The sequence below is a fragment of the Aotus nancymaae genome, unplaced genomic scaffold (genome assembly GCF_030222135.1).
Source record: "Aotus nancymaae isolate 86718 unplaced genomic scaffold, 86718_ANA_hifiasm-v0.15.2.pri h1tg000003l, whole genome shotgun sequence".
Lineage (NCBI taxonomy): Eukaryota > Metazoa > Chordata > Mammalia > Primates > Aotidae > Aotus > Aotus nancymaae.
The window spans coordinates 24,094,781-24,107,351 of NW_026988414.1; positions in this window are offsets into that span (position 1 = coordinate 24,094,781).

Here is a 12,571-nt window from a genome sequence, read left to right on the forward strand (position 1 = left end):
TGGTGGTTACTAGAGGCTGGGAAGGGTGATGTGTGTTGGGAGGGGGAAGAAGAGAAATTGTTTAACAGGTATAAAAGTATAATTAGAGGCCAGGCGTAGTGGCTCACGCCTGTAATTCCAGCACTTTGGGAGGTTGAGGCAGATGGATCACGAGGTCAGGAGTTGGAGACCAGCCTGGCCAACATGATGAAATCCCGTCTCTACTGAAACTACAAAACTTAGCTGGGCATGGTGGTGGGCACCTGTAATCCCAGCAACTAGAGAGGCTGAAGCTCACACACACTGGGCTGAAAAATTTAGAAAAAGGAAAAAAAAAAAGAGAGGCTGAAGCAGGAGAATCTCTTGAATCCAGGAGGCAGAGTTTACAGTGAGCTGAGATGTGCAACTGCACTCCATTCTTGGTGACAGAGCAAGGCTCTGTCTCAGGAATAAAAAATAATAAAAAAATAAAATAAAACAATTAAATAGCCTGGGCATGGTGGCTCATGCCATCAGCACTTTGGGAGACTGAGGCAGGCAGATCATTTGAGGTCAGGAGTTTGAGACTAGCCTGTCTAACATGGTGAAACCCCGTCTCTACTAAAAATACAAGTATAAGTTGGGCATGGTGGTGCACACCTATAACCCCAGCTACTCAGGAAGCTGAGACGGGAGAATCACTTGAATCCAGGAGACAGGGGTTGCAGTGAGTCGAGATTGTGCCACTGCGCTGCAGCCTGGGTGACAGAGCGAGACTCTGTCTCAAAAAAAAAAAAACATAAAATGAATAATTTCTAATATTCTACGGTGCAGAAGGGAAATTATAGTTAACAATAATTTGGAATAATGGTATATTCCAAAATAGCTAGAAGAAAAGAATTGTAATGTTCTCAACACGAAGAAAAGTTAAATGTTTCAAGTCATGGATGTCCTAATTACCTTAATGTGATTGTTACACATTGTATGCATGTATCAAAATATCACATGTACCCCCCAAATAGGTACAACTATGATATGTCAATTTAAAAAATGCAAAAGAGGCACATGCAGGAACCCCCAAAGTGTGGAGTCCTGTGTGACTGCAGAAGTCACGTGCCCGCGACACCAACCCTGGCCAGCATCATTTTTAGCACATATTAGCTTACAAATAAGAAGTCTATGGAATAAATGAATGACGAACAATAAAACTGAAAACTAGGTCTGTCTGTTAGATCTCAAAGTCTGTCTAGATCCTTGTATCATTCTTTGCCAACTTCTCCCTAAGTATAATCTCCCTGGTCCCAGTTTTTTTTAAAATCTGTTAAGAGATCGGAGCAAAAAGAAATGTCAAAACAATGTATGAGAAAGCATTTTAAAATGATGATATTCTGTAAAACATTCCTCGTTGTTTTTTTTCTTTCTTTCTTTTAGATATAGGTCTTACTGTGGTTATGTCGCCCAGGCTGGAGTACATTGGCACAATCATAATTCATGGCCTCAAACCCCTGGGCTCAAGTGATTCTCCTGCCTCAGCCTCCCAAGTAACTGGGACTACAGGCACACTCCACCATGCCTGGCTAAAATATTATTTTTAAAATGTCTCATTTCCAAGTTTTTCATGGTACCTTAGGACATGACCTTGGTCAGAAGAAGAGGTGGTGTAGGACGAGTTCATATCACCCTGAAATCTAGTAGAGTCCACTTTAGCTCCCTGACACACGGAACCACTAGATCCAGAGAGGGGCCTGCCTTCTCCATCAGCAGCACTGATGAAACCTAATCTCCTGCAACTCATCCTGGCACTATTGCTAGCATGGTGCTTCTGTGCTAATGTTTTAAAAGCCTCTTTGTCTCCAGGTGGATGCAGTACTCACCACTGGACATGACCACAGCTCACTGCAGCCTTGAACTCCTAGGCTCAAGCAGATCCTCTCATCTTAGCCTCCCAGGTAGCTGGGACTACAGGCATGAGCCACCATGCTCGGCTTTTTTATTTCTTGTAGAGATGACTAAGTGCCCTCAGGATCCCAGAGCCTAACTACTGTTCTAGGAGCCAAAGGCACCGGCAATGCTGTTGAATGAATCTGCCTACAATCTAAGGGGGAATGGAGTAAGGGGCAGAAAGAAAAGGTTGACAGGGGATATCAGTTGATGGCTAAGCTTCCTCAGTTACAAGTAACGTGAACTGACTGTCTTGTTTAGGCACAGAACAATGGAGGACTGGAGTGGGGGCAGCTTACAGGAAGGATTCAGAGCTGCTCACAGAATCCAAGGAAGACCAAAACAACAGGCCTTGGGAGAATGCAGGAGCCAGGGAAACTCACAGAAGCTCTGGAAACTTCTCTCTAAGCAGCATTTTTAGACTATTGGTTTAGCCTATTCATGAGTCATGAAATGAATTTAGTGAGTAACCCTCAGTGTTTTCTTTATTCATCCCTGTATTATGTGTATGGGTGTGAACCAAGTAATGATCAAGAATGTATCTATTGCCCTGGATTCTAGTTTACAAAAAAAGTTGCTGCTTTGGGGTATAATCATTATGAGGCTCAGATCCAACAACCTGGCCCTAATCTAATTGCCTCAGTTTAGGCCTTATATGCTGGTCTTTGGACCAATCAATTATAGCCATGGGCAGAAGACACAGCCCAGACACCATCCCTAGGGAAAGCACCGTGTTCAGGGCAGCATCGCTCCGAGTCTGCCAAGCCGTTGTAGATAAGCAGAACACAGAAACCCACAGAGGCCTACAGTGGTCTTCATCAGAATCTCAGCAGGCTGGCAAAAGGGGGTGTACACACCTACTATCAAAGTTCTAGGCAAGCCTTAGAATTGAATGGTTTGCAACTGAAAAGGATTCATGAGACCATGGGCTCTCAAGTCACAATGATGCAGATGAGAAAACTGAGGACAAGAAAAGACCAGTGACTTGTGGAAAGCCACACTTTAAATAAGATAAGACTTAATTTTCAGCTCCTAGTTATTTTATAAAGATTAAAAAGCAGAGAAACATTTCCATGATCCACCATCTTTAACATCCCAGTGCAACATGTACATTCTTCCTTTCGTTTTATAAGTGATCCTCAGCTTGTCATGACCCAGAGGAAGAGAAAAAGATTCTGGATTCTAGTTTACGGAAAAAAAAAAAAAAAAAAAGTTGCTGCTTTGGGGCATTCACTGAGGAATGCTCCCAATAACTGTAACTGAGGAACCTTGAAGGGAAGGAAAAGGATGAAAGAAAAACAGGAAAGGAAACGGGGAGAAGAGAGAAGAAAACAAGAAAGAAAAGGGGATGGAACGGAAGTGAAAGAAGGGAGGGGAGGGGAGAGGAGAGGAGGGGAGGGGAGGGGAGGGGAGGGGAGGGGAGAGAAGCGAGAAACACCAATCTCCAAAAATGTGGGATGAAACTACAAATTTTCTAGGAATCAGTACTATGCCTAGCAGGTAAAGAATATCTATCAGCATATGTGAACAAAAAAATTCTGCTTTCTTGAGAAGAAATTTACCAATTAATCAATGTCTTAAACAAATAAACAGCCAGGCGAGGCGGCTCACTCCTGTAACCCCAGCACTTTGAGAGGCCGAGGCAGGTAGATCACCTGAGGTCGGGAGTTCAAGACCAGACTGATCAACATGGAAAAACCCTGTCTCTACTAAAAATACAAAAAATTAGCCAGGCATGGTGGCTCATGCCTATAATCCCAGCTACTCGAGAGGCTAAGGCAGGAGAATCACTTGAACCTGAGAGGCAGAAGTTGCGGTGAGCCGAGATCGCGCCATTGCCCTCTAGCCTGGGAACAAGAGTGAAACTCCATCTCAAAAACAAACAAACAAACAAAAACCTACCCAGGGCAACATGACAAAACCCTGTCTCTACAAAAAAATCAAAACTTAGGCAGGTGTGGTGGCACACACCTGTAATACCAGCTACTAGGGAGGCTGAGATGGGACGATCGCTTGAGCCTGAAAGTTTGAGGCTCCACAGTGAGCTATGATTGCCACTGCACTCCAGCCTGGGAGACACAGTGAGACCCTGTCTCAAAACAAAACAAAACAACAACAACAACAAAAAGGCCTGGAGTAGAAAGAATGCTGGATTTGAAATTGAAATTGGAAAACTAGACTCGACCGCCAAGCCCTACCACTCACAAGTTGGATGACCTTAGGCAATCATATACTCTCATTAAACCTCAATGTCTACATCAACGAAACGGAAATGGCACCACATTACTCTAAAGAATTCTAGTTAAAACTAGACAAGATGATGCAAAACATCTAGCATGGAGCCTGGCACCTCATGGGTACACAATATATGCCAATTCCATATGAATATGTCATCTCTTACTCTGTAGTGGAGATACAGCTCTTACATCAGAAAAAAAAAAAAACACTTAAAATACAATCCTGAACCAAACAGACACCCATGATGAGGCATTTCTTTTGCAGAAAGCTGTGGTCTGCTTTGTAGGCAACAGTGAAATACCCATTGGCCTATGGACACCCTATCAAACAATTCCAGCTCTGGTCATACACTCATATTTGCTCACTTCCTCTAATTTGCTCACACCTGCCTCTAATCTGGGTTTCTTGCAAGTGAGTAATATCTGCCTTGGCCTGACCTCTTTGTTGCTATACATACAACACAGAAAACACTGTTAATGCCTTGGCATGACCTCTTTGTTGCTATACATACAACCACAGAAAACAGTGTTAATACCAAAGCATCCAAGATCTTTCCCAGTGCCACGTATCAAATGGAATGGTTTCCTCCAACGTTGAAGTTCACCTCATATCCAGTGAGTCAACAGGATCCAAATTTTCCTTGGACTTATATTGTACTGTTCAAGACGCTTGTGTGCATTTATGTAATTTTCTTAGAAACAGTTTGGCAATTTCCTCAGACTTTAATTTGTAGTTAATTTTTTTGTATTTCAAATTTTTGAATTTTATTTCTAATTTTTGTGAGTATATAGTATATGTATATATTTATGGGGTACATGAGATGATTTGATATAGACATGCAATATGCAATAAGCTCATCATGTAGAATGGGGTATTCATCCCCTCAAGCATTTTCCTTTGTGTTACAAACAATCCAATTACATTGTTATTTTAAAATATGCAATTAAGTTGCATATTTTGCAATATGACTATATTGCAAAATATTGACTATAGTCACCCTGTCGTGCTATCAAATATTAAGTCTTATTCATTCTTTCCATTTTTTTTTTTTTTTTTTTTTTTTGAGACGGAGTTTCACTCGTCTTCCAGGCTAGAATGCAATGGGTTGATCTCAGCTCACTGCAACCTCTGGCTCCCAGGTTCAAGCAATTCTCCTGCCTCAGCCTCTCACGTAGATGGGATTACAGGTGCCCGCCACCATGCCGAGCTGACTTTTATATTTTTATTAAAGACTTGGTTTTGCCATGTTGGCCAGGCTGGTCTCAAACTCCTGACTTCAGGTGATCCACCTGCCTCGGCCTCCTAAAGTGCCCATTTTTTCTAACTATTGTTTTTGTACCCCTTAACCATCTTCCAACCCCTACTAACCTTCCCAGCCTCTGGTAACCAACCTTCTACTCTCTATGTTCATGAGTTCAATGTTTTGATCTTTAGATCCCACAAGTAAGTGAGAACATGTGATGTTTGTCTTTCTGTGTCTGGTTTATTTCACTTAACATAATTCCTTCCATTTCCATCCACGTTGTTGCAAATGACAGAATCTCATTCTTTTTTCATGGCTGAATAGTACTTCCTTCAGTGTAAGTACCACGTTTTCTTTATGCATTTATCTGTTGATGGACACTTACATTGCTCCAAATTTTGGCTATTGTGAACAGTGCTGCAACAAACATGAGAGTGTAGATTTCTCTTCAATAGCCTGATTTCCTTTCTTTTGGGTGTATACCCAGTAGTGGGATTGCTGGATCACATGGTAGCTCAGTTTTTAATTTTTTGAGTAACATCCAAACTGTTCCCCATAGTTGTGCTAGTTTACATTCCCAACAACCGTGCATAAGGGTTCCCATTTTTCCACATCCTCACCAGCATTTGTTATTGCCTGTCTTTCCTTAGACTTCTAATATGTCAAACAAATCACCTGCAGGTCCCCACAATCCCCCTCCATTGGCAGAGATGAGCAGGAATCCCCTCTGAAAGGTGTCTAAGATATCTAGGGTTTGCTTTGCATGTTAAGAGTGTTACTGGTCATCAAAAGGTAGATTTTCTTGTGGGAACATTAGTTGTCGAGGATACCATCTAATGAATTTGACAAAATTTTCAAACCATAATAGACACTTGACAGTGTTGTCGATTTGCTTTGCTCTGACTTGGTATGAAGACTCAAGTTGTACACCATGGTGCTGACAGAGTCTGGTTTTAAGCCTCTCAACTATAAGGCTCCCTCAACCAGATGTCCATAACTGCTATCCAAAAGTGCTAATGCTCTGAGAAATGTGGCCAAATCTAACAGCCTTATCATCACTATATTCATATTCCCACCCTAGCTACCACTCATATTCCAGCTCTATCCTAAGCAAGCTTGAAATCTGCCATGGCCAGCCAAGTGTGGTGGCTCACACGTACAATCTCAGCATTTTGGAAGGCCAAGATAGGAAGATTGCTTAAGGTCAGAATTCAAGACCAGCCTGGGAAACATTGAGAGACCCCTGTCCCTAAAAATTTTTCTAAAAATTAACTGGGTACGGTAACATATGCCTATGGTCCCAGCTACTTGGGAGGCTGAGGCAGGAGGTTTACTTGAACCCAGGAGGTCAAGGCTACAGTGAAACTTAATCATGCTACTGCACTCCAGCTTGGGAAACAGAGTGAGACATTATCAAAAAAAAAAAAAAAAAAAATCTGCCACAGCCATTTATACTCCTTAGACTGGTACTCATGGCCCTTCATAACCTGGCCCCAATCTTCCTATTCAGTCTGATCTCTAATTTCTCCTCCTTCCCTGGACTTTATTCAGTAGCAGCATTGATAGAACACCAGAAGGAATAAACAATCTCCAAATCACAGTGATCGAAGCAATAAACTTTTCCAGCTCATGTTAGAGTCCTCTGGGTCTCTATTTTATACAGTCATTCAGGGACCCTGGCTCCATCCAATTTTTGGTCCTATCGTCTTCTTCATCCTTGGAGTTCTCTTCATTAAGCCAAAGGATGGAGAAATACAATGTGGGAGATTGCACACATTTTACTGGCCAGAACTTAGTCACGTGGTCCTGCCAAACTGCATGGACTGGGAAGTATATTCTAACCGTGTCTCTAAGAGGAAAAGGGAAAGGGAATTGAAAAGCACACACATCGTCCCTGCCACACATGTTAAATAGTTTGGCATCTCCAAACAGCTTTACTTCATGTTCCTCTGTGAAGACCTATGAGCACTGACCTGTGACCTCATCCCTATATTCCCCAACCCTTCCATCCCAGGTCAATGCCATTGCCAGCATGAGAACATCTACTCTTTTTGTCTTTAGAAGCTTCCCACATCCTCCTACACCTGGGCAGTCTGTTGCCTCCTCCTCTACCCTTCCCCCATTACTCATGCCATCACCAACTCTCATCACAGTGCATGACAGCGCTCTCTTGACGCTTCTGTCCCCCTGACTAGACTGAGAACTCTGTAGGTGCAGGGAGCAGGCTTATTCCTGCGTGGGTCTCCAGTCTCCAGCTCTGTGCCCAAGATATGTTTGGCATTCTGAAAATAGAGCTGAATTATGGAAAGACAGTGAAAGACACGGGTTATCAGCAGTGTATGGCATGGAGTCCATGATGATGGAAGCCTCTTCTAGATCCTCTATTCTGAGACCTTTTTAGAATAACCTCAAGAGACTATCATTTAATGGAGACCTCTGAAAAAGTGTCCTGAAAAAGAAGTAAGGAGAGCCCACCATCACAAGTTTTGGGAGAAGTGCTGTCAATGGCCTCTGGCTAGTACGCTTCAAGGACAATCTTGTGCAAATGACTGAAGGACCCCAACAGTGTGAGGAGGTCAACAGCACCCAATCAGAAGAGATAAAGCACTGACTGACAGGGGACGAGAGGGGCTAACTGCTTGAGACATGCAAAGTTCCACCCTCAAGGGAAGCAGACGGATGCCGTGGCACTCCCTGAAACAGAAGCATAAGCGTATGAATCTCAGTCCACAAACTCTGCTGGGAGTGAACAAGCATAGCACTTTACACAAATCAACTTCATTTTGATCCTGAGCTCTCTCCTACCAAAACGGAAGAAATTCAATCCCGCTTGTGTGTGGTTCTCTCCATCTCCCAAGGTTGTGTCAGTGACTCCAGGGTGTCACCTAGTACTAGGGTGTTAAGGAAGGCTCTCTATGGTTATAAGTGGTTTGTCCAAAGCTCCTTCTCCTCTGACCACCCCCACCCCTGCCACCGTCCAGTCCACATGATCCCTTTGGGCATCATACCCTGACGTGTGACACAAGCTTCTCTGAATAGGGGAGCCCCACATGTGCTGCCAGACTCCTGTGTGAACCAAGTAACTTTCCCCCTGGGGTCTTGCATACCCCAGGGCACAGGTCTTACCATCAGGATACAGGTCCCTCTGTTCAAAGAGTCCCTAGAGGCCAGATGCAGTGGCTCACACCTGTAATCCCAGCACATTGGGAGAGCAAGGTGGGTGGATCGCCTGGGGTAGGGAGTTCGAAACTAGCCTGGCCAACATGGTAAAACCCCATCTCCAATAAAAATACAAAAGTAAGTCAGGCATAGTGGCACATGCCTGTAAACCCAGCTACTTGGGAGACTGAGGCAGGAGAATCACTTGAACCTAGGAGACAGAGGTTCAAGTGATTGAACCAAGATCGCACCAACACAAAAGAAAGAATCCCTAGAGATATCCTTCTCTCCCCATATCCTAAGTGAATCTCTCTTTCATTTGGGGGATCCTTCTTTTCTCAAATCCTGTATTCCTTGGCTGTACCAGAGGCCTGCCTGCAACTCTCAAGGTGAGCTTTTTTCCAGCAATGTGTTGGCCTGCCCCTAGCTTAAAAAATCAAGCTGAGGCTGGGCGCAGTGGCTCACACCTGTAATCCCAGTACTTTGGGAGGCCGAGGCAGGCGGATCACGAGGTCAAGAGCTTGAGACCAGCCTGACCAACGTGGCGAAACCCCGTCTCTACTAAAAATACAAAAATAATTAGCTGAGTGTGGTGGCAGGTGCCTGTAATCCCAGCTACTCGGGAGGCTGAGGCAGGAGAATAACTTGAACCTAGGAACTGCAGGTTGCAATGAGCCAAGATCGTACCACTGCATTCCAGCCTGGGCAACAGAGCAAGACTACATCTCAAAAAAAAAAAAAAAAAAAAAAAAAAAAAAAAATCAAGCTGAATTAATTGCCAAAAATTAAAACCAGGACATTTCACATCCAGAATTTCCTCTTCGTTTGGAAAGTCATAAGATCTGGTATCGCTGGTCCCTTCAAATAGAGCATGAACACTTCAGTTTGCCCCAAGTCTGCCACCATTATTTATTATGTGTATACCTAGCTTGTTTCCTCTGTGTTTTGCTGACATTTTACCTCCCTGAATCCTGCAGGACTTTGGTCTTTCAACACTTAACTTAGGCCACAAACCTGTAATCGCAAGCCTCCTGCTATAAACTTCTGAGCCAAGGAAGCACGGACCTTCTGCATACTTGAATGGAGGAAAATGAAAGAGAAAAGAAAAGAGAAAAATCCAGACAGTTTAAAAACAAATGTTTTAAATTACCTTACTTGAGAAGCATTAACTAGGATCCAGTGAGGTGCACAAAAACATGTCTCAGGGATTCTCACATCTCTCAAAGCCCATGCTTTGAGTGAAAAAATCATTCAGAGGCCATCCCCGCTTCCACCACACGACAAAAGAGCTGGATCTCTAACGACATCTGAGCCACTAAATGTAGTGAGCTCATTGGCAGTGAAGCCCATGGGTGGTGGACTTTATAGGGTGTTATCACGGGGTTCTTGATGTCTATGAAGTGCTAGGATAAGGCCTGCATACAATCGGCACCCAATCAACAGGAGCTACTACTTTAACAGTCAGAATAGCAGGCTGGGTGTGGTGCCTCATGCCTGTAATCCCAGAAATTTGGGAGGCCAAGGTGGGGGGATCATCTGAGGTCAGCAGTTCGAGACCAGCCTGGCCAACATGGTGAACCCTGTCTCTAATAAAAATACAAAAATCAGCTGGACATGGTGGCGTGCACCTGTAGTCCCAGCTACTTGGGAGGCTGAAGTACAAGAATTCCTTGATCTCAGGAATCAGGGGCTGCAGTGAGCCAAGTTTGTGCCATTGCACTCCAGCCTTGGCAACAGAGAAAGACCCTATCTCAAAAAACAAAAAATTAAATTAAAAAATAAAAATAAAAACGCCCATAGCCTCCTTTAATTCTCACAATTACCCTGAGTAACCAGCAGAGGTATCCTTGGGTTAGAGGTGGAGAAACAAGCCTCAGGAGACAAAGTTAACTTGTCCAAGGTTCCAAAGTTTGAGAGAAACAGAGAGAAGATTTGGGTCAGATAGTGCAGTTGGAACTTTGTACTATATCAACTGAGTGAAAGAACCAGTGACAACAATGGGCTTGGGTTTCCCAGATATTCTAAATGGGAGTTGGCACCAGCCAGGGAGCCCTTAGCACATGGAGCAAGTTCCTTAAGTTCCCTGTGCCTCAGTTTCCCTACCTGTGAAATGGGGATAGTAACAGTATCACCTTTATAGAGTTATAATTTTTTTTTTTTGAAATGCAGTCTCACACTATCACCCGGGCTGGAGTACAGTGGTGCAGTCTGGGCTCACCGCAACCTCTGCCTCAGCCTGCCAAGTAGCTGGGATTACAGGCGCCCACCACCACACCTGGCTAATTTTTTGTATTTTTAGTAAAGATAGGGTTTCATCATGTTGCCTAAGCTGATCTCAAACTCCTAACCTTATGATCCGCCCACTTCAGCCTCCCAAAGTGCTGGGATCACAGCGTGAGTCACCGTGCCCGGCCAGAGTTACCATTTTGAAGGAGTTGCTGTTAGCAAAGCACTGAGTACAGTGCCTGGTGCATAGTAAGTTCTGTATAATTGTTAAATATGTGGCCTTGTGTCACAGCACGTGGCAAGTCCACGTTGTCGCACCTGGGTCATATTGCTCTATGCCATTATGATGCTCAACTGTAGGTATCAGGCCTGGTACTCTGTTAGCCTTGGGACAGAAGCTCTCTGGAGCATTTCCCTCTGCAAAACCCCTCTTATGTATCCAGGACTCCTCTTCACCATGCTCCTCCCATTCTCTAAAGTGTGAGCCCCACTGAGGGCAGGCCCAAAGCTGGGGCTGACCCTCGTTACTAATGCTCAAGCAGCATTCAGTTCCAATTATTCCTTTTTGGCTTGAGTGGAGCAGGACTCACTTAGCAAACAAGAAATACAGGAAGTGTGTTGCTTTTTTTTTTAGAGACAGAGTCTCACTTTGTTGCCCAGGCTGTAGTGCAGTGGCACAATCTCAGCTCACCACAATCTCTGCCTCCCAGGTTCAGGCGATTCTCCTGCCTCAGTCTCCTGAGTAGCTGGGACTACAGGCGTGCGCCACCATGCCAGGCTAATTTTTGTATTTTTAGTAGATACTGAGTTTCACTATGTTGGTCAGGCTGGTCTGGAACTCCTGACCTCATGATTTGCCTGCCTCAGCCTCCCAAAGTGCTGGGATTACAGGTGTGAGCCACCGCGCCCCGCCGGAAGTGTTTTTTGAAGTGTGAAGAGATTCCGCAGCTGGAGAGACAATGGGAGAGGCTAGGTAGGAGGCAGAGGAGAAGGTGCAGGATTTCTTAGGCTGACATGGGGCTTCCACGAAGCATCAGGGGATGTGAGGATGGACTTACACCATAAGAAGCACAGTGTGGAACAGCACAGTGCTGGTGGGCGTGATGGGGAGCACAGGCTTCTGAAAGAAGACAAAACAGATGGGAACAAAAGACACTTTGCAGAGGTGACAAAGCCTGGAAGACATCAGAAAGTGTCTAACTTCCAAGCCAGGGTGGACCCAGGAGCTGGCAACCACAGGAACTGTGGGGGATAGAGGGTCCTCTCTGCCTGTCCCCAGCCTTCCCATCTACTCTGGTATACTAGTAGTTTATACATTTAGAGCAAGGTTTAGAACATCAAGTTCACATAGACAACATTTAATTTTTTTTGAGATAAAGTTTCACTCTTGTTGCCCAGGCTGGAGTGCAATGGCTCGATCTTGGCTCACCACAACCTCCGCCTCCCGAGTTCAAGCGATTCTCCTGCCTCAGCCTCCCAAGTAGCTGGGACTACAGGCATGCACCACCATGCCCAGCTAATTTTGTATTTTTAGTAGAGATGGGATTTCTCCATGTTGGTCAGGCTGGTCTTGAACTCCTGATCTCAGGTGATCTGCCCACCTCAGCCTCCCAAAGTGCTGGGATTACAGATGTGAGCCACCACACCCTGCCCACATAGACAATATTTAAGACACAGATCCTGTATGTACTAGCTCTGTGACTTTGAGCAGGTAGTCTCTGGCCTTAAAGAATTGCTGTGAAGTTTCGGTCAATTCATCTAAGTTAAGTTCTTGGCAGCACTGATCAAGTTAAACATAAACTATTA